We start from the raw sequence: 24,669 nt of genomic DNA, 5'->3' as shown, positions 1-24,669 counted from the left end.
GCCATAAATCACGTAAATTCTTCCTGATCATCCTGTGGGTGGTGTTATTTTGCAGATGAGAAAACAGAAAGTCAGGATGGCAAAAACTCCCAGAGCCCATCAGCTACAGAATTTATGGGGAAGCAAAGACTAGTCATCATTGACACTGATGAATCTATTTGTAGGGCAGCCATAGAGATTCAGACACAGAGAAGAGACTTGTGAACACAGCAGGGGAAGGAGGGGGTGGGAGGAACAGAGAGAGTAGCGTGGAAACATATACATTGCCATATGTAAAATAGAGAGCCAGTGGGAATTTGCTGTGTGACGCAGGGAGCTCAGTTTGGTGCTCTGTGACAACCAGGATGGGTGGGATGGGGTGGGGGCGGGAGGGAGGCTCAGAGAGAGGCGACATATATATATCCATGGCTGATCCATGTTGATGTATGACAGAAACCAATGCAGTATTGTAAAGCAGTTATCCTCCAGTTAAAAAATAAACAATGTTTTTTAAAAAAGACCAGCCACCGGTGAAACTGGCACCCCAAAAGCTGAGTGAGGAATTCAGGGAGACATCTGTGGAAATTAATAAGCAAACTCCACCCCCATAGCGAATGAGTTCCAGGCTCTGCCCTGTTCTGTTCCCAAAAGATTATGCCAAGAAAGCCAGCACCACAAAGCATATCTCATCCTATCAGATTGAGGTCTCCTGGAACCCTGGCAGCCCGCAGAAACATTACCTTTTTAGAAAAAAAAGCCAGGCCTTTCCCCTAGCATTTAAGGATGCTTAAAGACCCTGTCACCATCCTCATCCACAAACACCAAGATCCCTAAGTGTAAGTCTGGGGCAGGAAGTAAGATCACAATCTCCTGATGACTGAATCTGACTCCACAAGGGAGGCTTGATCTTGGCAAAGCCAAGGTTTTTCACAGTCATCCCTTTGAGGAGTGCAAGGTTTAAAAGTAAATATCCTCCCACCACCCAGACCCACTGCGCAGAAATAGCCCTTGGAGGAATGGCAACCCAGTTTCCTCTGCAGCAAGCCAGTCCGCCCTCCAGTGCTGAGAAATGTGCTGTGCTCAGCATTTCTGTGCGGCTGCTGCGTCCATGGTCGAAAAGGCGGGCGGCTGCAGCAGCCGCAGCAGCAGTCGCTCTAGGGGTTAGAAATCAGATCGCAGCATTTCTACCTCATTTGGCAGCAGAAGCACTGGGTCACAAGGAAGACGAGGTCCTAGTCCAGAAGCTGCTGGGCTTTGTCACTCTGAAGGTGGTGAGTAACGTGGCTATTCACTGGGGTGTTAGGTTTTTGCGCTTCCCTAGGTGACGCTTCTGGATGTAAGAGGATGTGTGTGTGTGTGTGTGTATGTGTGTCTGACTGTACACATGCATGGACATTCATATTTTCAGTGAGCAGCAATACTTGGAAAGCTGTGAGTGGAATAAATAAATAGAATGTAGTGTGGTCGAGATGGAGAGAGACACAGAAATCATGTACTCCCAGCCCCTTGGTTCACAGAAGAGGATCCTGAGGTTCAGAGAGGTGAAGCCCTTTGCCTGAGGTCACAGAGCCAGTAAGCCGCCAGGTCTAGAAGCCAGCATCCTGGCTCCCAAGACGGGAGTCTTCCCACCGCTCTGTCTGGGTACACGATGACTCCCCTCTATGCCCAGTGACCTCTGTCCCTGAGAATGGATTGAAAACCTACAGGCACAGCCTTCACATCCCGAAACCCTTCTGGATGTTTCCAGGAAACGTGGAAAGCCATTTCCGACTAACTGCAGCCTGGGGCAGAAAAGCAAAAAAGCAGGACTTGTTTGCTACAAATTGCTTCAGTCCTAATGGCTACCTCCGCCCCTCTAGGTTATTCTTTGGGTCACACTGCAAACAAAGTGTCTACAGAACCAGCCAATCTTCCCAGCAGCCTCAAGTGGGCTGCTGATAGGAATGGAGGGTATCATCAATAATACCTCCCTTTGCTTGGAACAAATATTTGCTGAACAGCATCCATATGCCAGGCACTGCAAAAGCGATCGTGACAGTCTTTATCTCATTTAATTCTCACTGCTGCTTCTCGAGTATTATTATTTATACCTGACAAGTAAAACTGAGGCTGGATGAGGTGAAAATGTGCAGGCTATTTTTGGGTCTTTTAAAAATTCCTAGTTCTTCCAAGAATTACGGTTTTAAAAATAGTTATTTTCTGTGGTCCTCCTTACCAGAATGACCATTGCCCCTGAAATGGTAGGAAATGTTCTCCCCTGAACAAAAAGCAATTATCTGCAACATTCTGGATCAGATATACAGTCAGAGCAGGAAAATGTCACCGAACATTTGGAGACTTTGCCTCTAAAATTAGGCATTGCCTGGACCTTTCGGGTTTTCTCAGGTTTTTCTCCTGTTTTTCTGGGTTCTGGTTCAAGTTAAGATTACACCATATGCTTAGGAACTTTGGCTTTTTTTTTTTAACGCAACTTTCCCCCAAACTGTGTGATCTGGAAACAAGTCACTACTTTTCTGAGCCTCAGTCTTCTGATTGATAGCTTGACAACTAAGTGAGTTCTACTTCCCAGGGAGCAGTGAAATGTTTGCGTATGTTTCATTCATTCATTCACTTATTTGTGCGTTTCTTGAGTTCCCGCCACACTCCAGGTGCGACGCTGGTGGTGGAAGGAGTTTTGGAGATAACCTCCCCTAGTCCCACAGCTTTGAGACTGGAGAGGGTACTTGTCACCAGGTGTGATTCTAGAGCAGCCCCATCAAGACCTTGTCCAGCAGGCTTTCCTGAACTATGCTTCCCTCAAGTCGCCCTCCCAGCTCTAGAGGACGTGAATTTCCTCTCCCCTTGCCCTTTTCTATAATAACATTTGTTGACTACTTACCCAATGAAACACAGTGCCAGGCACTGTGCTAAGCAGTTTTCATGCATTACATCATTTAATCCAGACAGTAATCCTATTCAATAGATAATATGATTAGCCCTGATTCTCAGATGAAGAAACTGGCAAAATTGCACAGTTAAAAGGGAATGGGGATGAAGTTTCTGTTTGAGATCATTATTGGAAAAGTTCTGGGAATACATAATTATGGCAGTTGCTCAGCATTATGAATGTACTTAATGCCACTGAATGGTACTGTTTAAAATGGTCAAAGGGGTAAGTTTTATATGGATATCTAGCCATCATAATAAAAGAAGAGGGGAACTTAAAACTAAGTAGCATCCAACTCTAAAACATTTTACCCCTAATCACTCATTCTTCCCCACCACAGACAGGAATCAGAAAGGTATGTATTCCTTCCCCAGTGGAGAGTTTAGTATTTTTTTTCCCCTAAGTTTCTTAAGAAGTCTCAAAATCACACCTAGGCATCAGGAAATTTCTTTCTGTGCTGAAGGTCATCAGTAGCCTATTCTGAATATGATCAGATTCCCAAGTCTGAACGAATCAGAAATCACTCCCACCTTCCTCCTTCCATTTCTCTTCCAGCCTATAAGCTAATGCTCTCTCTACAAATTCAATACAACTTCAAACACATTTAAATATCAGGTGGCTCCTTTTCACAAGTCCTCGCTCACAGGCTGCGGAGGAACAGAGTTGAGAAAGATCTAGTTTCAGCCTCAAAGAGTTTACAATCCAGCCAAGAGAGTAAATAAATAACTCCAAAGGAAAAGTCATCGAATAGGATTGCTGAGCACCTAAGCTAGATATAAAGCCTACAGAGATGAACAAAACATGGTTTTAGTCCCCCCACTGTAAAGATGGTGCAGATTCAGTGGGAAGGGTCTTTGGGGGGAGAGAGATTATGTGATCCTAGAAGGGATAGGTATTTTCAATGGAATGATGTTTCTTGACTGTAAAGTAGCTATGGACCTATTCCAGATGTCACTAGAGTCTGATTCTCATCACTTTTTCCCCCATTATTTTTTTTCTTCTTCTTTCTTTGGGCTTACTCTGTTTTTCTTCCCTTTTTTTTTTCACCTCCTCTGTTTGACATAAAGATTATTAATCTTTGGTCTTTCTTCTTTACTAATATAAGCATCTTCAGCCTATGTGTTATCCTTTACTCATTTCTGTGATTGAAAGACATGAAATCTTGATAAGTAGAATTTTAATTCATTAATTAATTATCATATGATTTCTTCTTGAAGCAGTGAGTTATTTAGAAATGCCTTTCCCTCCGCCCCCAAATGTATGGAGAGAAGCAGGTGGATTTTTCTTTTTTTTTTTTCTAAGATTTCTCACTACATGATACTGTGGTCAAATAATACAATCTGTATGACATTATATCACAGCATTTGTTGGGACTTCATTTCTGAGCTAGTACATGATCAGATTTTCTAAGTGTCCCACATATACACAAAAAGAATGTGATTTTTCTAATTATTAATAAGGGCAAGCTTGAGAATGTTTTGTTCAAACCTTCTACAAGATCCTTTCTGTTTTTATCAGTTACGGAGAAAGGTACATTAAAGCATCTTACTATTACTTCCACTGGAGGAGGAAATGGCAACCCACTCCAGTATTCTTACTTGGAAAATTCCATGGACAGTGGAGCCTGGTGGGCTGCAGTCCTGGGGGTCTCAGAGACAGACATGACTGGGCAAGCTTTCATATCATTTCCAATTCATCATTTTCTCCCTGAAATTGCTTCACTTTTTGTTTTTATATTTTGAAGCATGTTTCTAGGGGCATACAATGTTAGACCTATTCTTCTATTTAAATGTCCTTTTTAAATTGTTCATCATGTGAAGACCATCTTTATTACTAGTAATGTCTGTCTTCAAGTCTATTTTATATAACATTTAAAAAAAGGTCTATTTTATATTACATTAATAAACTACGTCTGTTTTCTTTCCTACTATTTCTTTTCTCATCTTTCTCCTTTTAGCTTTTTTGTTTCATGTTTTGGATGCTACACTTATGAATAGCATATAGCTAGATTTTATCTCTGGTCCAGTTGTGTTTATTTCCTTCAAACTCTACTAGGCAGTTAAAAGAATATTCATATATCTTATCTAAGATTTTTAGGTGCTAATTTTCATGAAGTTTTCAGGTTTCTCATTGCCAGAAATTAAGGGTCTAGGACCCTGCTATGTAAGAAGATGTCTTTTTACAATGCCTCCCCTAGGATGCTAAAAATTGACTCTTTCTCTCACTCAGTGTGTGCTGTTCCATCACATCAAACAAGTCCTAAATTTCATCTTGTCTCTCATATATCCCCAAAGAACTTCACATCCCCAGCTAAAGTCTTCAAAGTCTCCTTGCACTCCTGCTAATAGATAGTACTACAAGTGAAATGATGACAAAGTAGATACTGTAGGCCCCTCTCTTTCTTGAAAACAGACCTTAACTTTAACACTCAGGTCTCCAAAAGAGAGAGACTCGCTTAGACCCTTGGAAAATGGACTGACAATTGGCCTTCTCCACCATTAATGGTGATGCCATTACCATGGGCAGCTGGGGAACTTCCCTGGCTTTTTCACTAAGAAGAAAGCCAAGAACAGGAACAGTTTTCCTTGGCCAAGAGCAACATGGCTGCCTTTTTTCTTCAGTTAAAAAAATGTCTTCAGCTAGTGTGACTGAGCACATACTATGACAGGCATTGTGTTAAGCATCTATTGTACACGGTGCCATTTTATCCTGATTACCACTTTCTGACGTAGGTATAGCTATTATCCGCCTGAAAGAGGCCCTCAGAAGCTTGCAGTTCTGCCAGAGGTGTGCTCAGGCCCAGTGCAGAAACAGGTCCCCCATTCTGCAGCCACCCCGCCCCACCCCTGCACAGAACTCTACCCCTTCACGTCTGTGCCCTCCTCCGCCCCTCCTCCGCCCCCCCACGACACGTGTGCAAGCCCTGTCCTCTCTGATTCCAGTCACCTAAGGATAACTAGGGAGCCGAGGGAAGGTGCTTCACTCCTCTGGCCCTAAATTTCTCTTCCATCTCTGACCACTCCACACAGAGTGCGGTGGGTAGGGGGCTGGCAAGATGTCTGGTCATCTCAAGAAGGCAATGACTCCCACCTGCTCCAGCTCCATCCACGTGGAAGCTTCTGAGACCCTCAGCATTCCAAAAGGTTCCCACCAGGATTCAGGAGGAGTTCATAGCTGTGTTTCTCCCTATTTCATAATATGTTGTTTTCAAATTGCTTGTTCAGTGAGAGCATGGTGGATCAACTACAGAACATGAGTCATGAATCCAACCCTCCCCAGGTCCCCCTTCTGCTCAGATTGGGGCCAGCCGTGGACCTCACAGCACAGGCCGTGGCATCTTCCCCTGCCCACTTCCCTGCCTCCTCTTCTACTGGGGAGGCACACGGTGGGAGGAGCAGAGATCATCACTGGCCCCCTCCTGCCTTTCAGAGAGAACGCAGAGAGTGAAGTCCAAAACTGGCACTAACGGGATGTTCTCTCAGTAAATACTAGCCCTGTGAGGTCTGCCTTATCATCATTCACATACTGTATGTGAAAAACTAGCCAAAGTCAGCGAGCAAGTAGGTGGTGGAGCTGGTATGTGGTCTTGCATCTGTCTGGGCCCTCAGACTCCTGCTTGTTCAGATTTCACCCCCTTTGGTGCAAGAAGACAAGGACCCACGCAAACCTGGTATAATTTCAGAAACGCCAGTAAAGCCTCCTCTGTCTCCCCTAGCTACCCTTCACTGGCTCAGGGGTTCCTAAAATCTCCTGAGGAGACGAAGGACTTCCCAGGTGGCACTAGTGATAAAGAACCTGCCTGCCAAGGCAGGAGACATAAGAGACACGGGTTCAATCCCTGGGTTGGGAAGATCCCCTGGAGAAGAAAATGGCAACCCACTCCAGTATTCTTGCCTGGAAAACCCCATGGACAGAGGAGCCTGACGGGCTACAGTCCATGGGGTTGCAAAGAGTCAGACACGACTGCAGTGACAGCATGCCCATATGCACGCATGCACGCATGCATGAGAAGAAACGTAGTGAGGTGACGGTTTCAGCGTTGGAACGTTATCCTGCAAGCATCAGGAGGGAGCCCTGAGAAGTGGGGAACAGAACAAATGCAGGTTGGAGCCCTAGGTCCACCTCCTGCATCCCCCAGGGGGGAAAGTGCCTTGTCCAAGGTCACTGCAGCAAACCAAGAACTAGAACCCAGGCCTCCTGGCTCCCAGACCAGTAGCCCACCCAACGCGGACAGCATTCTGTGGGCCCTCTGGCTGCTTTACCGGACAAGGAACTCTTGGTAATATCATAACAACGATCTGTAATATCTTTGACATATGACAAGTTAAGGAATTTGAAATGCAATGTGATCGTTGCCTGTTCCGGGGCAGCTCAAAAATTTTAAAATACGTATTAAACAGAGAAACAAATCCCATAAAAACAAAATTTCCATCATTCCTTTTTTTATTCCCTCCTACCTTTTTTTAAAATTTATTTTATTTTTTAGTTATTTTTACCTTCTGCCTTTTCCATCACTTGCTTCAATCCATGTTTGGCTTTTTCCTCTTTTTTTTTTTTTTTTTCTTTCTTTCTTTCTTTTTTGGTGGTGGTGGTGGTTGTTTTTTTAGGACCAGCTCAGGGTATCTAGTCACACATCAAAAACAGGAAACATCTCTGCGGAGCAAGGCTCTTGCTTATCAGGCCTGCCTTGAGGGAGACAGGAAGCGGGAGACCTCCCAGAACCAAATGGAAGTACATTCATCTTGATTCACAGTCCTCCACCCCAAGAATTCCCCCAGGTACTCTGGGAGCCCCTAAGTCCTTTTCTATTTTCCAGCTCCCCTCCCCCACCCTACCCCACGTGACGAAAAGCTGTGACTGTGAAGATGCTTTCTGGATGGAGGTTATTATCACTACATATCATCCAGATAGGCTTGGTAGGTTGTACTCAGATGTCAGAATGATGCAGGCCAACATTTTTATTATTTAGGATACAGTATACTAAGTTTATGTTGATTACTCCAAGTATCATCTTTGAAAGATAACTAGCCTGAAAGTGTTGATCATGTCCCACTTTTGCAATCATATTTGCATAGTGTACACCAGAGTTTAGCAGGAGAAATTATCTTAAGTGGTGTTTCTCATCTGCTCTGTCGGTCTCATGCTGCTGGTTCCAAGTTGGTACAGGAAGCAGGACAAACGCTTACCATTTTTTTTTTTGTATCAGCTTTACATTATATAATGTCGTTCTTGTTTCTTCTGGGAAGCCTGCGGCATGGAGTCTTAGAGGCCGGTCTTAACTGGATTCCAATTCCAGTTTATGCACTTGACAAAGTCATTTAACCGCTCGGGAAAGCAGTTACCTCTTCTTTTAAAATGGGGTTAGTAAGGCTGTGAGGTTTAGATCACATAAAGAAAACACCTAAACAGCACTGTGCCTGGCCCGTAGCTGCCTGGCATGCAGCAGCCTTTGTTTCCCATACAGTGTTTTAAACGCCTGTCTACCGCATTTGGAAATTAAAGATGGGTAGTAAACCGACTTTGCCTGTACTGAACTGCTCACTGCGGATACGGTAGCCTCCCAGCAGGGTTTATATGCAGATAACCTGCTTGATGCTGCTCAACACAGAAGGGACACTGATTTCATTTTATGAACAACAGTTGAATGTCTACTCAGTGACAGCTACTGGGAAATAAATATTCTAAATTTCATCTACTCATTCATTCATTACAAACAAGCCATCCTCCAAACGACCCCCTCGATCTTCCCTTTCCCCTTTCCTTTTTTTTCCTCACATTCCCCCAGGCCTACTACAGTCTTTTTGCCCAATTGGATGTTATTTTTCATTTTCATCTTGTCACCACCTAATGTCCAAATTTATTTAAATCATCCTCAGACAGAATCCTACAAGATATGAATCACATTTGGCTTTTTTTTTTTCCTTCTGACTTGTCAGCTGTCTCAGTTGTGATTGACACGATTTCCATTTCAGTAATTTCTACTAATTCTGCTTCAAATCTGTATATGTAATGAACACACCAATTGGCATCTCATTATTAGTCAGGACCATTTTTCCAAGGGTAACGCGCTGGTTTCATAACTTACTGGGTAGCTGCCTTGAAATGAAACTCAAAGAAAGCCTTGTCCAGTTTGCATTAAAACAGTATCCGGCATATGAATACCAACATTCTTTCCTCTCCACGACCAGATCCTTTATGTATAAGAACACTGTTTACGTGCGTGCTCCCGTCAGACTCTTATTAAACACAAACAAGGCTTTCCTCTTTGTAAAGGTATGTTGAATTGTGTATCTCTGTAGAAAGACGGAAGGAAAAAACTGTAGTTTGCTTGCACCAAAAAAAAAAAAAAAACCAGTCCAAATTCTCTAATGCAAACACAATCTGACACATGCTAAAAATTGCCTGAAGCACTGGCAAGTTATAGATCTCCCTGGGGCAGATAATTCATTAGGAAATAGCCTCATGCCCTATGTAGCAATTTGAACAAAAATATTTACTTGTGGTAATATCAGATGATAAGGATAACAGGGTTTCTTTCCGAACAAGGGGGAGGGAAGACCCTGCCTGGATGCCCATCATAAGCATTGCAAATGAATCATTAGTCTTCATCCGGCAATCTAGGTCAGGACGGAGCTAAAGGGAAGGGCTTTTAAATCTGCTACAGGGCTCAGCTTGGATCTGCTTATGTGAAGGCAAAACAGGCAGACAGTTCCACTGTGGCAAGGGATTCTAAGAGCGATTGAAAAATGCTTTCACCTGCTAAAGGGACCTTCTCCCGACCCAGAGGGTCATCAAGAATAAAGAGCGTTGTACTTTCAGATGAATGTCATTGAAACACACATACAACCCTCCTTAAAGCTTTCTAGGTTCAACTTTTCAGGACCTGAATGGTATCTTAAGATATCTTAAGAACGGTATCTAAGAGTAGATCTTAAAAGGGAAACAATACTTTCCAGACTCGGGAATATGTGGATTTTCTGTTTTTTAAACAACAGAATCAAACATTATTGGTGTTGAAAGGACTTTAGAAATCATCTACTCCAAGTAGCTCCTGTTGAAGGTTTCATATCCTCTATGATAGAGTGACCCACTCGCCCAAGGTCACAGAGGTCATCTTCACCACACCACAGTTTCTTTCACTTTCGGGGTTTTTTCCCCCAAAGATCCCTTTTTTATACGATATGAATAATTTATTAAATAACACAGAAACAAAACAAACTGACTTCAGAACGGCCACCTGATAAACTAGGTCTGTATCAGGAACTTGTCACATGCCTTATCCTTTCTCCAAAATAATTATGAAAGGATGCTGTTTGCCAGACCTCTGTCCCGGGGTCCTTCTGCAAAACCTCCAGCTCTGACTTTATGTCATTATCTTCCAGGCCTGTTGTGGCACTTAATTCACTCTACCACATGCTCGGAAACTTTTGTGTGGCTCTGGCCTTTCCTTCCGGGGCCACAAGAGGTTGGCAGTGTGTGTGTTCCTAAATTTGTTCTGAAGTATCCATCAAACTAGAGAGTCTAAAGAGAAAAACTTGAATTTCAAAATTAAATCCCACCTACACACAAAAGGTACTTGCTAGGGTCAGTGGGCTGTTACTTACAAAATCCTAAGAAAACCTAAAGTTCAAATATGATATGAGAAAAACATACAGGCAAAAAAAGAACTGGTTTTGTTCTTAATTTTATCGCTGAATTTGCTACCAACCATCCACATGATATCTAGAAGCAATTTTTCCTTCTCTCTAGGCCATGTTTTCCTCTTCTATTCAAGTAAGAAAGAAACCAAATGATCTCCAGGGTTCCATCATTAGCTATGCCACTCAAATAATATCTCCAAAATTGCTTAATTTTTTTGAAGCCACAGTCACTGCAGAACTATCTGGGGCTATTTCCAAAGATATGAACTGACACTAAAGGAACACTTCAGTATCTGCTAAATCTATGCAAAGTTTTCACAAGATGCAGTTTCACTACTGAAATAATTTCTCCAAAACAATGTTGACTGACTTTGGACTCAGAGTTTATTAATCTAATCCTCTAACCAGTATCTCTTCTCCCATTTCACTTTCCAGTTTGACTTGTGAGCGTTTTTTTTTTTTCTCCCCTTTCTCTTATTTATTTAAAATATTTAAGGCCTGAAGAGGACGCAGCACACAAATGAACACATAGATAAGTAAGAACAGGCCTGTTTCTTATCTAGCCTGCACACTTCAGTAGGGACAGAGTCTTATATTCAATTTCTCCAGCCACCACAACTTGAAGGTTATAGAATATTCTATTTCAGGACACTTTTAAAAACGAGGCGCCCGTTTTCAAAGTACTGCAGAGAGTTATTTTGATTTCTGCCACAGGATGAATCACTCGTCCTGAATGCAAACACCAGCAAAGAATGCGTTAGAGGATCCGCCATCATATTAAAAATTAAATCCGCCTGCATTTCATAATGGGCTTTCCTTTTTAAAGCACGGTTTCAGCTTCTCACCATGGAAATCGCGCTCTGATGGCCGTTCTTTATGGTTAACACTGAGGCATTGGCTGAGGTCAGAACCCCACTTCTCTGAACAGGGAACCACAAATGTCACTAACGCGTGGTACGCTTGGCAAATAATATATTTCTTCCCAACCTCCTGTGTCTTCAGTTTGCCTAAGATCATGCCTGTGGTAAGCTGGAAAGAGAGTTTATTTTTCAGGGTCTTCTTCCTTCCTTTGGTGGGACCAGCGGGAGGCATGCAATTTACAATGAATTCAAAAGTACACCTCTTGTGATTTTTGTTGCTGTCTTTATTTTAACCTCCAAGAAGAGAGAGATTTAACTCAGTCTTCACCCCAGGCTAAGCTAATACTTAGGTCATGTCTGAGCTCTCTGGGGAACCCCTGCTTTATACCATCCGAGGGGCAATGGTGTCTTTTCACGTGGAGTTGCACAGCTGTCCAGCCATATGGGCCCCAAACAGCCCCGTCAATCGGATTTGGGGAGGTTTTACAATGTAATTTCTTAACGTGTTAGTATTTGGGGTGAGTTTGATCAGGAGAACAGACAGCTCTTAAGCCCAAGGGTTTAGGTTTTAAGAAGCCATCACAAATGTCCCAGCATCTGATGAGACTGTTTAAAAACAGATATGAAATCTGTGACTGGGGGAGGGGAAAGGATTCGTGAGCCCCTCGTTGGAGAAAGCCCCAGGGATATGCTCTAACTATTATTTCAGCATCAGCTGCTTTTTCTTTCTTTTTTTCTTCTCTTTCCTTTTCTTTTTAAAACCAGGGCTCACCGTTTAAGGCGTTCCCACTCAGGCCTGCAGAGCCTGTTACAAAACCATCTCTCTGCTCCCCTCCCCCCATGCCGCAAGATGAGAGAGCAAATATCCTGCATTGCAGCAACGGGCTCAGAAGGACCGCGCTGAAACCGTTCTCAAGTAAAACCAGGCCTTTAAGAAAGCCAAGGGAAGGGCAAAAGCAGTGTGTCCCGCTGCCCTTCAGTCAGGGTTACCTGGAACTCGGCCCCCATCCCTCCACGTTGCAGGGCTTCAGGAACTGCTTGCTTAAAGGAATTCTTAGTAAATAGAAAACACATAGTCCTGAATCTAAAACCCTCATCAAAATGGTGGAAGTCTTGAGCCAAGCGACCGCCAAGATAGTTTTTCCACCACGAAAATATTTTAGTTTGCGGGCAACGTTATCAGAATGGTAAGTTTCCCCGGAGAGACAACCCAGATGACGGCTCTTTCCCACAAACTACAGTCTTCGGAAATTAGAAATCTACTACAGGAGTGTTTTATATTCTTTTCCGCTCCTCTCTCTGTCTCTTTCTCTCCATGTCTGCGTCTCTCTCGATTTTAAGCAAACTTTCCGCTTTTTAGAATTTACAAAAACTGCTTATTTTTATGCTTCTCGTGGTACATGTTAGAGGCAAAAAGCCAGTGCTAAGAGGTTGTGCTATTCTTCTTTTAATGGGGGCAAATACCCAATAGTTGGCAAGAACCGAAATGGCCTGGAAGCGAACCGGGCAGAGCCCAGGGTCACCATGCATTGGGACAGTGCCCGCGCGGTGGGCGCGCATCTGCCGCGACCCCGCAGGACCGCTCCCGGCCGCCGCGCGCGGGCCATCTGATTTAAGGAGCTGCTTTTAGCTGTCAGGGGCTTGTTCTTGCTACCCATCGCTCGTTGCTCTGAATCCAGCGCTGCCCGAGGGACACTTAAGATTTTTCTTTTCTTTTAAAGTCATCAAAGAAGAAAAGCCGGAGTAGGGGAAGCAGATGGGACCTGCGTGTGCGGACATCGCCGGGGTGAGGGTTGGCTCCCGCGGCTGCTGAACCGGCTCCCGGGAAAAGACCGAAGTTTCCTCCTTGCTGGCGCTGGGTTTCTTGTTGGGGGTCGGGGTGGGGGTGTCTTTGGGTTTTGTTCTCACGGGCAGATTCATTCTGAGCCCTTCCTTAAGGCCAAGCTAACCCAGCGCTCCCGAAAAACACTCCACACGGGCACAGCAGCACAACAAAAGGCGCCTCCCGAAGTGAGTCTAAACGTTCGCGGGACGGGTGGCGGCCGGACGTGGGGACGCACTTCTGCGCGCTCTAATCTCGGGCGTCCATCTGGCCCCGGCGGCGCGGGCTGGCGGGCTGGCTGGAGGGCGCCGCGGGCCGCGAAGCGGGGGGAGCCAGGAGGGGCGCGCGCACGTACCCAGAAGCGCGGACACGCGCGCCCGCTCTCCTTCACGTTCACCTTGACTGCAGGGGGGCGGGGATGGGACTCCCTCCCCCCGGATGACAACCCCTCTCCCCACCCCCGCCGCTGTCCTGCCCTGACGCCGGCTCCGGCTGCGGGGAGGGGGGAGGCGCGAAGGCGCTGCGGTCGCTGCAGCCGCGGGACAGCCGCGCGGTCTCCGCAGTGATGTCAACCGCATCCTCCTTAGGGCCCCCCCCCACCCCCAAGCACCCCGCCCCGGGCCTCGCCCGCGCCGCGGCCGGCGGAAACCCTCGTCCCGCGACCCCAGCCTGGGATTAGAAGCAGAGGGCGTGCGGTGCCCCGAGCCCCCTACTCCATTTGCCGAAGCTAGAGAGACAGGGGGTGGACCAGCCGCGGGGCGGCGGCCACCGGGGCGGAGGACGGGGAGCCGAGCTGGGGGCCGGGGGTAGGACAGCTGCCGGTCCCGGAACCCGTGCGGCCGGGGTTACGTGAAGGAGGCGAAGGGCACGGCCCACTGCAGGTGTCGCGCGTGTGGGCACGGCGAAAGCGCCTCCCTTCTCCCAGCATAGAAACGGATAAACGGAAGCGCGTGTGAATGTGGGGGTGCGAATCGCCACCTCCCGACTTGGCTTTCCCGCTCTTCCGAGCGCTCCCACTTCTCACTTTCCCCAAATCCGCATTTTCCTTGGCACAGCTCTCCCCAAGCAAGGAGGAGAGGGAGGTACCCGGGGGCAGTGAGAATGACGTGTGCTGGTGCAGAGAGGGGGTGGGGGGCTGCGGGCCCGGCTCTGTGGACCGGCTCCTAATCCTCTTGTTTTCGGTACAGTCAGCAGATGTGGCTTCTTTTAGCTGAATAATCCGTTAAAGGAATAACAATTTTTAAAAAGGGGATCGACCTCACCCAAAGAGGACGGCGAGCGAGATTAGGGCTTGGTAAGGATAAATGAAAAGGTTCCAAATTCTCTCTCCCTCTCTGCCTTCCTCTCTCCCCTCCTCCCCCTCCGTCCTCCTCCCTCCCCTCCCCCCTCTCCTTCCCCATCCCCTGCAATCCGCGCTCGACGCGAGTTCACGCGGAGGGCTGGATTTCCAGGCTCAACCGCAACTTGCGCTGCGCGTTATTATTATTCATCTGAGGGTGCTGCCGCCGCAACCTTTGCCTCCTGCTCCGCTCGCCTCTCCTTCCCCCCGGCCGCCGCCTCCGCCAGCAGTGCAGACCTTTCTGCACGCATGCTCTGGCTCACCAAAGGGAGATTCTGAATTTTTTTTTATCCTGCTCATGATCATCACCATGATGCTTCTTATCATGGTTATCATTTCCTTCTGCCAGGGAGAGCGACCACCAGCGCCTTCTCTCCGCCCGCCCCGTTCCCCAGCGAAGGCAGCCACTAGGGCCGGGCCCTGGCGGCCGCTCCCTACATGCGGACATCCTTCGCCTCTCCGCATCCCTCCTTCATTCATGTGCATGTACATTTTTCTTGATGCCTTTTTATTCCAGTAGATCTACTGCCTTTCGTTGGAACGCTGAGGACTGAGACCAGTCCCTCAAGAAGAACAAAAAGACGAAGACCTGAGTGGACACCCCCCCCGCCCCCCACCCCGGACAAAGCACTTTGGGCTCGGCGAGAAGGGACACGCCGGAGCGCTGGTTCGGGAATACGAGTGATCTCCTGTCCGCCGGGCGTGCGGACCTCCGAGGGGACTCGAATTTTATTTAGCCTCTTGGTATGATTGAACAGTGTCATTGTTGGGAACGGGTTCCATTTGCTGGTTTGTCTGGGTACGGGAGCGGAACTGTGGGAGATCGGATAGACTTAACTTGGCTTTCCTGCTCCCTGCCTCACCCTCTCGAGATCTGGGCGTTGAAGAGGAGACTGTGGAACAGGAGGCTTAGCAGAGTCGAAGCCAGAGATGAAGCCGAAGGGCTGAGGGGATAGTGTGAGTGGGGATGGGCTAGGTGGAGGAGGGTTGTGAAAAGAAGGGGTCTGTTTGAACCCCTCTCTGGGTTCACAGGATGAGTTTTGCTGGGGATGAGAATACTGGTGTCTGTTGATAGGAGATCTGAGAAATTGATGGAAAATTGGTATGTCCATGTACACACTTAAGGAAGAGAGAGGTAGAGGAGGGTATAGAGGGAAAGGCTGAAAATAATGTCATATTATCCCTTTGGTTTTAGGGACTCTCATCCTCTGATCCTCCCCCCCCCCTTTTTTTTTTGGCCCAGGGATCCAGCGCATTAGACAAGAGTGACCTTTTAAATCTGTGCCCACCCTTCACCTGGTAAAGCCCGTTGACAGTTTGGGGTGGGGTGGGGTGGGGTGGGGAGAGTGGTAGGGGTGTTTAGAAGACATATATTCTCTCTCCCCTTCGCTCGCTCTCTGCCTCCTCCCTCCCTTCTTCCCTCCCCCCCCTCCCCTGCGTCTACTCCTCCCTCGCTGTGCCCCCCCCCCCACTCTTTCTCTTCCTCCCTCCCACCTCCCTCGCTCCCTCCCTCCCTGCTGCATTTTGCATGAGCTATCTAGGTCATTAGCATTTTAGCGTATGCAAGACTTGACAAAGCTGTTGAGAGGCCAGATGGGCCTCGGTCTTATGGGTGGGTTTTTTTTTTTCCTCTTTTTTTTTTTTTTTCCTTTTCCTTTTTCCCCTCCACCACTTGGGACCTGAGCGAGAGGACTGCAGCAACCGAGTTCTGGAAGGCTGATTCCCCAGATTCTGGCCCCGGACCCCGGCAGCTCGCCCCTGCGGCACGCCCGGCCGGATTGCGCCTGGACTCAGCAAGCTAGGTAAAGGCGGTAGCGGAGCGCCTGCTGCCCTGCGGGTTCCTTCCCCTCGTCTTCCCCCTCCCGGCTCCCCTCAGTTTCCTGGGCAAAGCTGAGGGCGAAGTGGGTGGGTAGGATTTGCTGCGTTAAGGCGAGGTGGGGTTGGTGGGTTGCTTTTTTTTTTTTTTCATTGTCTGGGGCTACAGGGGAGGCGAGGTGCGGGGAAGGGGCGCGGGAAATCGGGTAATTAAAGCGGGGGGAGGCACCCCTCCGTCTCCCACTTCCACCCACACCCCTCAACCTACCACTCCCTCCGCTTTGCAGGAAAAAGCCTGGATTCGAAAGGATGGGGGAGAACAAAGAGGCTTTGCAAGACGTCGCTGTTATCTCATTGTCTGTGTGACTGGGGAGCTGCGGTAGAGAGGATGCTGTGGTCCTTTCCTCCCGGCGCTCCCCCACCCCCACGCCTTTCCCCGCTGTCAGTGCGCACGCACGCGCGCCGCTTTTTACTTGTTTTTCCCGTTTTCTCATTCCATCTTCTCCCCAACCGCCCCCTGCTTTCTTCCACCTTTCCTTCCTTCCTCCTCTCCTTCCTCAGGAGAAAGGCCTCTCTCTCCGTGTTCACAGCGGACCTTGATTTAAATGTCCATACAATTAAGGCACGCGGTGAATGCCAAGAATGGGGCTGGCTGAGCACCCGTCGGTCCGCGAGGGCCCTGCGAGCAAGGAGCCACAGAGCCCAGTCGTCCTCCGCAGAGCTCCGCGCCGCGGCTTCGGGAGCGGGTGGGGGTGGACGGGGGGCGGGGGTCGCGGGCTCGCGCCGGCTGGGCTGCCCCAACCGAAGCCTTTGGGGTGGGGAGGTGTGTAGCTTGTGACAGACAGGGGCTTAGAGATGCAAACAAACTCAGAGAAACAGAAGCTGATTCTGTGACGGAAACACAGATCTGTGCAAGCACAGATGGGGGCGGGAGGATGCTGTGAGCGCATTGCGGAGTGCTTCGTGTGCAGATTTTTCTCTGGGCTCCGGGTGCATTGTATGCGGGTCGACACCTTCCTTCGCGGCTGCGTTTTTGCTCTGGTTTTAGCTTTTGGTTTACCCTCTTTTAACAAATAACCGGGCATCCAGAAGACTGGCAGATTGTGCCAGGGCTGGGGCTGCAGATATATTGGGGTCTGCTTGCGCTTAGGGTGGGGGCACGGGAGCCCGCTGGAAGGGAGTAGGGAAGGGATTTGTCCCCCTTTGCTGTGAAGCTGTATTACAGGCTTAAGGAAGTCATTGAGATACAGAGGGGGAAAGCATCAAACTCCTGGACCATTCTCAAGCTCTGTCAGAGCCGAAAGTCTGGCCAGGACTCTGGGGAGCCTCTCACTTCCTCTTTGCGGCTGTGATTGCAGTTGTAGGCAGAGATCTGGGAGATGATGAGGGGGAGAGGCGCAGGAACCTACCTAGACCCAAGGAGGGAGGGTTCATGCCTTTTAAACATCTGAACAGAAGGAAAACCAGAATGTGTACAGGAGGGGGTCTGAGGAAAGCTTATTTTTGAAAGAGACCATTCAGGGAATGCAAAGGGTTAACCTGCCCTTCCCTGAAGAACCTGCTACCCAAATCAGCCTGTCTCTACATCAACAGACCTAGAGCAGCAGTTGGTCCTACGGATCCCCCTGCTCTCCACAGGCACAGCCCCATCCCACCTCCAGCTCTGTGTTAACCACCTCCAGCTCTGTGTTAACCGCCTCCACCCCCACCTTGAGCTCCAGAGGATGGTGGAGACCTAAACTCATTAATTTCCAGGTGGAGAACATGGAGGCAGGGCAGGTCCCTGCAGAGAAAGGAGGCCAAGAACTGGATCTTCCTACCCACAAAGGCTGCTCTGATCATCCCTTTCTTTCCCCAGCCCTGGGCAGAGGCCTGTCTCTACAAGGCCAAGGCCATAGGGATGCTGAGGATTGTATTTGATTCCTGACACAGTAAACAAAACCTAAAAGAGTCTCTCTACTGAAACTTGCTGAGGACCTCTTTCATCTCCAAAGCCTCACCCTCTCCCACTCAGTCAATTAGTATTCATGGACCCCTAGCCTTATTTCCTCCTGTATATTTTTTTAGTACCTACTATGTGCCAATCATTGTGTAATTGTTGTATCTTAGATTCTTCCTTTGCCCCCCTAAGGGAGTGTCTGGAGTCAGGTGAGATTAAGTTCACTGCACCCCATCTAGACACTGCCAGAACCTTCTCTGGGTCTGACAGAAATGCACCAGAACCTGCTCACCCCTGCAGAGAGAAGACTGCAGTCCGCATCATGTAAACTGCAAGCACAGTGCTGTCCTTCAGATCCCAGAAGGCCAGCCTGGCTGGTGGACAGAAGAGAAAGCAGCTTCTCTAGCCCCTGGGCCTTAGCCAGTGTTGTCTTAAGAGGCACCCACAGCCACCCCCTTCAAAATAGTCCTCCCTCTAAACAGTCCCTCTTTGGCTCTCCTCTCCTTCCTCTGAGGGCTGTTCAGACAGTTCTTTGAGGCTGATCTAAGCCTCTGATGACCAACCCTCGACCCCACAGTTGTTCACATAAATGAGCTTTATCTCCCTAATTGCTTCCCTGTAATTCCATCAGATGTGGCCGTGCCCTCTGCTGATGTGCCTGCTGCCAGCATCTCCAGACGCCTTTCCCAAGTAATGTCCCTCTAAGGTGGAAACCTAACACGCTTCTCCCTGAGAGTTTAAACCGCAGGCACCATGGACCAGGCCTTCCGGCTTCCTGCTGCCGATCATTAGGAGGGAGGGGCATGCTTTATTTTATTACTTATGTAAACTCTTGTTCCAGAAAGCTCTTATGTGTGGGGGAGTGTTCTGGGTTTGTTGGGGCTTTTCCGGCATTCACCAGGTCTCATTATGAAATGTGTTTGTATGAAGGGGGCTTTAATGGCTGAAATGGCAGCGATGAATACACCATTCTGCCCCCTGGGTAATTTCAAGGCCCCTTTTGTGTGCCCCAGATAGAGGTGTGGGGTAAAGGTCAGTCCTGGCATCTTCCTTTCGGCTCTGTTAGAGGCTTGCTTATGCCTGGCAATACCTAGGTAAGAAACCTAACTGTTTCTGCTCTTTCAAGGCATTTTTTTTAAAGACTTTATTGAATTTGTTGGAATACTGCTTTTGTTTTGTTTTGGTTTTTTTGGCTGGGAGGCATATGGGATCTTGGCTCCCCACCGGGGATGGAACCTACACCCCCTGTATTGGAAAGTGAAGTCTTCTTTTAACTCTCCACATCATCTTCACCCCTACCTATTTGAAGCCCCTCTAATTACGACCTATGGCTTAAATGAAAGAAAAACTATTATTTTTTTAAAATGTGGGACGTGTTTGAGGCAGTTTGCCGACTGAATATGGTCTGAAGACCCATGCCATCATTCAAACACACCACCATCATTGTGGTCCTCATCCTGATGGCAGCTCAAAGGTTTCTCAAGGAGTCAGCGTCAGATACTTTAAGATGGATTTAGAAATGTATCAAAGGAAAAATCGGTAACATTCTTATTTCCCCTGCCAGAGACCCTCCAGGCTCAGAACTCTAAGCTGAAAAGCAACTGAACTTTTAACAAAGGCAAAGGTAAATTCCAACTATCATCACTACATTCCTGTTGCCCACAGGGTGGGGAGAAGGGACAGTTTTTGTGGGCTCATGAGGAGCCTTAGCCAGAGAAATAAATATTTGGGAGTAGGGGTAATTTCTCAGCAGGCATATGCTCATATACACATATAGAGATTTTTCTCACACAGTCATATCCATTGCTAGTATTTATAGGAAAGTATTGAATCACACAAACACACACACGCAAAATCCATCCACCTATCCTATCTCTGCAGAGAAATAACTTTCTCTTTCCTTCTACTGAACTTACATAATATCCCCACCCCTTGTTCCAACCTTAGAAGAGCGTCCTCCGGGGGCAGCTGTGAAGCCTTCTTCCTAGGACAGATGGAGCCACCCTTCCTCAGATACTCTGTGGGTGGGTTTAGTGAGTCAGGGTCTGAGGGATGTGGTGGTGGCTTGTGTTTGTGGCTTGCCTGGGTGATTCACGGTGCTGAGTATGTCAACAATTATGACAATTTTAATACCTAATAAAGATGTTTTCTTCCACGTCCCATCTACAATTCTCTTATTTGGGTGTTTTTGCCAAGTCTTATCAATTTGACTTCAGTTTAAATATATATAAAAAATACATAATTGCATCTCCCATATAGGCATAGAAGAAGAAAAAGACTTTAAACGGGATGCATTCCTGTCCACCTGTGCTGCTATGAGCCACTGTATGCGGGTCTGCTGGAGGCCTGGAGAGAACTGCGCCAAATTTAGATGGCCTCAAAAAAAAAAAAAAAAAAAGATCAGACTTTATTGAGAGCAAGGAATGTTTCAGGGGTCAGAAATGAAGTGTCAGCAACTCTCAATAGATTCACCTTTTCATTTTCTAATCCTTCCATTTGTCTTAAAATGGAAATGTTACCCCCCAAAATGAGGACCTGGGTCAGGGCTGCGTAAACCCAAAAAATTAAACCTTGTGGATCACTAGGGACTTTCTCCAAATTAAAGGGGGGAGAGAGGTTTATTTGAAACTAAAATCCAATCTATTTCTTAGACATACACAAATAAAGAGACCTAGGAGGCTGGAGGTTCCATTTGCTGCTTCGTGCCACGTTCTTACTGTTCAGGGTTAGTCCCTCTCCAAGAGCTGCAGGCTAGAGGTGGCGCCTGCTAGGCTCACAGTGACCCTCTTGCCAACACGTTTGTCTTTTTCTGTTCATGCCCTGAGACCCCTAAATTGAGCCAGGCGAAGATGAACAGAGTTGCTTTCCTTTTTTGTTCCTGTTTTCCTGACTTTTTTTTCTCCCTTGCTCAAATCAAGTTACTTGGAGACCCAAAGACCTAGGTCCACACTCATTTCCTGAAGCTTCGGGACTGATCAGGGTAGACACGGAGGGGGCAGAGCAAGCACCCTCTCCCTACGGCTCCCAGTGGGACAGTCCCCGGAGAGGCTACTTTTCCGCGCACCTCTGCTCTCTATTTCACAGACGGACACACAGTGGTCAACAGAGACGATTACAGAGTCCGGACAGGAAGGGAGGGCGGGGATACACCTTCAGATTCGAAGACCGCACAAACGGAAGGCCTGGGCAGATAGCCTGTCCTCCCAGCTCCCCAGCGCTTCCCGGCCTGGCCTTTGCGCTGGGACGGCAGGGTGCGGTCCCCTCGATCCCTCTCCCCTCATCCTCTTCCGGGCCTCCCCCTCGTCCACCCCGGGCCCTGTGGCGCCCACCAGCTCATCCTTCACTCTAGAAAGCCTCGGACTGAACCAGAAAGGGGCTACCTGGCAACAGGCTGGGAGAGGACCCAACCTGAAAGCCCTTCTTAGCCATCCCTTTAGCTTCCCACCAGCCGAGTGCAACGGTTAAAGTCCTTGGCAAGCGGTGGTTTTGGGGTGAAATCCTCCGGACCTCCCTTTAAGCCCACCCAGCCTCCTTCATCCTCTCCCCAGGGCACAGGCTTCTTACCCCAGGGCCCAGCGATCCACCACCCCACCCCCAGCGACACGCCCTGGCCCTCCCCAAACACCCTCCTTCCCCCACCCCCACAACCCTCTCTAAAGAAGCCAAAACAGCAGCAGAACTCTCAGCACAGAAGAAAAAGATACATTTCTCTTACAGCCTTCCTGCCAGTTCCAGGTCTACGCCAGAAGGTTCCCAGCGGGCTGAGAGGTGGGTCTGACTTCCTCTTGCTGGCTCTGGGAGCCTCCAAACCCCAGCCCTCTGACCCAGACAGAAAGAGATAGGGCCCTTCCATCCACGGGACCTGGTCTCTGTTTTTAAGAAAACTCAATTCTTCCTTTTTCCCAGCTGCTGGGCCCAGCCCGGTGCAACCTTAGTGATGCAAGTCTCCATAGGATTAACAGATGGGTCCCTTAGAGTAATCTTCAGAGTCCTGCGGTCAAGGTGGCCTGCCCAAGGAAAGGGCCGGTGGGTCACCAGAGGCCACACCCAGGTCAGGAGCAGAAGGTGCCCGACAGAGGTCACAGCACGGAGAGCCTGCGACACACGGGGAGACGCACCTGGACATCGTCACCCGGGGCTTCCCTTCTGCCTGTCACACGTCCCCAGATTGATGTGGCAATATTTATTCCCATTTAATTGAGACACTGGTTTAATTTCACATCGCCTCGGTTTAAGGCCCAATGGGGTTTTCTACAGTTCTTTTCCCCCAGTGCCTCTACAGAAACTAATTGCTGTTAATATCCAATTTTGGCTTTATTATTCGTTAGCCAATTACGTAGCCCATAGCCCGGGCCCCTTGCTGCTTACGGCCTCGGCAGGAATCTGCGAACACTAGGCCTGGCTTCTGCGTTTCTTCCTTGCCTCTATTCAAACCCCTCCCCCACCCCAAGATGATTTACTGGGCACATCCGTCTTCTTGTTTGTTTGTCCCAGCACTTAGCCCAGTGGGGGAGGGAGGGGGGCAGTTACCCTCAGGCTTTTTTTTTCTCCTTTTGAGGGAGATTTCTTCTTTGCCCTTGAAGTCAGTAATTCCCACTTTTTTAAAAAATGGCATCTTCAGTTTTTCCTTCCTCTATTCACCACTTCTGGGCTTGCTTTCTCTGGAGCCATTTTTTTTTTTTTTTAATTTTCCATTATGGTTCATTATAGGATATTGAATAGAGTTGAATTTGGAGCTGCACGTTTCCATGAGAAGAAGACACTGGGGGCCTCCACTTCTTCCCCCCTCCCCTTTCCCAGCCCTCCCTCACCTCCCCAGAAGCTCAACCAGGGCCGGCCTGAGAGCTTAGGACCCAGATATAACATCATCGATTCACGGAGAGCTGGAACCTTGTCATTTCACATTTCGAGGAGGGAAACTTGAGAAAGCAATTTGGGAAAAGCACCCTTTTCGGAGATGAAGAGGCAAGCTTTTGTCTCCTGTCCCACGGATGCCCTGGAAACCTCTCCTGCTTCACTTCCTGACCATGCAGAGCGGTCACTATTAGGGGCTATCGCCTTAAAGAAAAAAAAAATGTCTTTTACCTTGTTTTATTTGTGTGCCCAGAATTCATTGATATCTGGAAGTGAGCACTTCCGCTTATGGGTGCTCTGGAAACAGGAAAATAAAAGGAAAAAATCCAAACGACAAGCAGGGAGATCCTTCTTATTTATTTTGTAACTTTTTATTTTCTATTGGGGTATAGCTGATTAACAATGCTGTGATGGTTTCAGGTGAACTGCAAAGGGACTCAGCCATACATATATGTGTATCCATTCTGCCCCAAACTCCCCTCCCAGCGAGATCCGTCTTTGCCTGTTTTTTTCCCTTCTTCCCCATTTTGAAATAATGCTTTAAATGCTCTAGCGGGCTCTTTCAGTTACCTCTAACAGTTCTATAGCAACCTGCATTGTGTCAGCATCAGAACTGAACTGAGAGAAAGCAAAATGTCAGAGCAGCTGGTGATGGCTGAGGCCCTGCATTGCCCCAGTGCTGACGGGGTCGGAGGCCTTCATTCTGGCCTGGGAATCCTGTGGTCAGGTTTCTTGTTGGGCCAACATGAGGGTGAGTGTTGTGTTGGGCTGGGACATTGTTAAGAAGGTGTCTTCCACATAAGGCTCAGTAAATACCACCTAAATTGGATGTCATTAAATTAGCAGCAGCTGCCCTTCTTCTTTAGCTGCAAAAAATCTACAATTATGCATGAAGACCTCTTGGACAGGAAATAGAGTGGCCTCATTGTCAAGGAAGGGGCTGAAAACTGTTTCTGGTTTATCCACTGGCCCCAGCCCTGCTTAACTCATCCAGATGTGTGGACTTGATTTTCAGATACTTCATGCATGGTTGAGAGACCACATACATGCCCATTCCCACACGTAAAATCAGAGTAAAAAAAAAAAAAAATCTTGGCTCCCCGTGTGGTTTAGTGGTGAAGCATCACCTGCCAACGCAGGAGACACAGGTTTGATCCCTGACCCGGGACGATCCCACCATGACTATTGAGCCTGTGCTTCAGAGCCCAGGAACCGCAACACTGAAGCCTGAGCGCCCTAGAGCCCTGTGTTCCGCAGTAAGAGAAGCTACGTCCGTGAGAAGCCCATGCTCCACAGCTAGGGAGTAGCCCCCTCTCTCCTCAGCTGGGGCAAAGCCCATGAAGCAATGAAGACCCAGCCCAGCCCAAAAAAAAGTGTAAAAAAATCTCCTTTGAGCCCTTTTGCCTTCTTTGTCAAGTACTTGTTTTCCTTTCTAACAACCCCTACACTCAAATCTCTTCCTTCACCACCCCCAATTGACACTGCAACCCAGGTG

At 48.0% G+C, this 24,669-nt stretch overlaps 2 long non-coding RNA genes across 5 annotated transcripts in view; one reads left to right on the top strand and one right to left on the bottom strand.

Moving 5' to 3' along the window:
* The window catches only part of LOC139039521 (uncharacterized), a 57,808-nt gene extending 56,550 nt beyond the window's left edge, over positions 1-1,258 (bottom strand). Inside the window, exon 1 of the long non-coding RNA XR_011492835.1 lies at positions 1,168-1,258. This is a non-coding gene — a long non-coding RNA (uncharacterized lncRNA). The remainder of the gene's footprint in view (positions 1-1,167) is intronic.
* On the top strand, positions 1,188-20,475 carry LOC110139094 (uncharacterized). 4 transcript variants are annotated; one of them, XR_011492833.1, is made up of 5 exons: positions 1,188-1,250; positions 15,087-15,310; positions 15,810-15,865; positions 16,251-16,368; positions 16,669-20,475. It is a non-coding gene; the product is annotated as an uncharacterized lncRNA (long non-coding RNA). The 4 variants fall into 4 exon arrangements; XR_011492832.1 differs by lacking the exon at positions 1,188-1,250 and adding an exon at positions 14,350-14,521; XR_011492831.1 differs by lacking the exon at positions 1,188-1,250 and adding an exon at positions 14,350-14,521 and having other exon boundaries at positions 15,084-15,310.
* The last annotated feature ends 4,194 nt before the right edge of the window (positions 20,476-24,669 follow it).

This window comes from Odocoileus virginianus, chromosome 18, assembly GCF_023699985.2.
Source record: "Odocoileus virginianus isolate 20LAN1187 ecotype Illinois chromosome 18, Ovbor_1.2, whole genome shotgun sequence".
Classification (NCBI taxonomy): Eukaryota; Metazoa; Chordata; class Mammalia; order Artiodactyla; family Cervidae; genus Odocoileus; species Odocoileus virginianus.
This window is presented reverse-complemented; position numbering and strand designations above follow the sequence as displayed.